Source organism: Solanum lycopersicum, chromosome 6, assembly GCF_036512215.1.
Source record: "Solanum lycopersicum chromosome 6, SLM_r2.1".
NCBI classification, from domain to species: domain Eukaryota; kingdom Viridiplantae; phylum Streptophyta; class Magnoliopsida; order Solanales; family Solanaceae; genus Solanum; species Solanum lycopersicum.
Window position 1 is genome coordinate 15,910,570 of NC_090805.1, and position 2,343 is coordinate 15,912,912.

Sequence of the window (2,343 nt, forward strand, 5' to 3'; positions counted from 1 at the left end):
TCAGTCGTGCCGCGACGTTAAATCAGACGCTTGTTGGGAGACAACCCAATACTTATAGTTTTTTTCCCTTTCATTCTTTCTAGTAATGGTAGCATTTTCTACTCATGAGTTCTAAATTTGCAGGCACATCACCAGGAAATTCTGCAGAAAATCACTCTGCAACAGTCACTAACGGACAAATGTGACGGACCGTCGTTCTCTCGACGTTCCGTCCTGCTCAACCATTCTAGTTGTCAGAGACCCTATTCCTAAGGGTCTCTCACATTTTCTAAGTGTCCTCCAACGGACATCTACGACGGACCGTCATACTCTCGACGGTCCGTCCTGCATAACCGTCATGACGGTCAGAGACCCCTCTCTTAAGGTTCTCTATTTTTATTAGTATCCCACGACGGACATCGACGACGGACCGTCATAATCACAACCGTCCGTGCTCATTGTCGGCGCTTTGCGCCCCAGGTTTGCTTCACCTACCACTCTTGTATTTCAATTTTTTATGCATTGGGGACAATTGCATGTCTTTTTGTTGGGGGTGGGGTAAATGGAAAGTGAGTGCTAGGGTGAAGTATGAGTAGCCCAATTCACTATCCTCTTTTGGGGTTTTCTTGCCTGTGTTCTTTTTCCCCAAAAGACTGATTACTTTTTCTGTTGAACCGGCATGTCTATATATTTTGTACATAGTTTAATTCTGGAGAATGATAGCTAAAATAATATCCTGATAAATTGGAAAATGATGCACGACTAGGCATAGTAACTGATAAATGTGTGGCTCTAAGCATGACATAGAGGTACACCATTGCATTACCCTAAGCATAAAATTCGAACTAGGTGTCTGATAATCTGGTATAGTGATGAGATGTCAAGTGAGTGTGAGGAAGATTTGAATAGTCCACTATTTGTACTGAGCTAGAACTTGCTTGGTTAGTCCTGCTAAAAGTAAGCTGTAATAAACAATTAGGAAAGGATCATAGTCCCATATTCAATATAGCCCATTTTTAGCCTAGATAAAAGAAAACCGAATGAAATTTATCCTTCTTTGATCCAAATGATCTGAGCCTAAATTAGACCTTTCTTTTTCACCCCAACTGATCTTTTGTGGGAATAATGTGTTGGCCCTGGTCCCTCCTTGGACATGTGCACCTCAGTTTATGCCAAAAGCATAAGTTGAGGGTGGCTAATGTAGAAAACAACCTTCGTTATGGCCCTGATCCAACTTTGGGTATTGTGTACCTTGAGTCATGGCAAAGCCATGAGTTGAGGGTGACTATTATGAGGAATGCTCTGGAAAGTGGGGTTGAAAGAACAAAGAGAAAGAAAGAACATAAGTAAAGTGACTCAAGAATTAGTTGAAAGAACAGTAAGAAAAAGAAAAATATACAAGAAATACAAGCAAGAAAAGAAGAGAGTCACTTACACAAATAAAGAAAGAAGAGAAAATAGCAAGGTGAAAGAATATGAGAAACTGGGCGAGATAAAATGATAGAAAGTGGTAGGTTTAGCCGATATGTCAAGGAGGGCAAAAAGTCACTAAAGTATACCTAAATATACCCTACCTGACCCTGAGCCTATGTTACAAGCTAAGAAAGTCCTATCGTGATCCTAAGGGTTGTATAGTGAACTTAAGGCAGTGAAAATAAGGGCAAGCTTATGGAAATAGGTATGAATGAGTGTGAATTTGTTCTGAGAGTGAGTGTTGAAAAGTAATCCTTATACTCAAACTGAAATCATTGTGTAAAAAAATGAGGATTTTGTTTTAAAGTAAGGACACTAGTTGCAATATCGGAATTGTTAGCACCTCGGTGAGAAATTGAAGAGGATAGGTGTTAGTGCATGGTGAGTCTGTGTCATGTTCTGATCCCTCATAATTCAAGCCTAATAGTGATAGCATGCATAGATATGATGAGATTAATCGGGATTGATAGCCAAATGATTGCAAAGGATAAAACATGGATACTATTGTACAAAGATTTTGTATTGAGTCATAGTGCGTCGCTTGAGGACAAACAACGAATTTAAGTTGAGGGTGTTCCAAGAAAATCTCTTATTTCATTACAATTAAAATCTCTTTTGTGCTTTTTATTTTATTATTTTTATATTTATTCATCTTCTTTATTTTTAGTATTATTGTTTGGAAAGAAAAGAGGGAGAGGAAGAAAGAAGGAGAGAATAAAAATAAAATATAGGTGTTGGTATCTATTTTATCGGCAAAAAATGGCGATGGTAGATTTAGATAAGTAATACAATGAAGAAGAAGAAAATGACTTAAAAACGAATTTGATTAAAAAATTTGACCTCCATTGAAAGATTTTAAGCTTGAAAAAGAGATATGGGGTGGTGACTTGA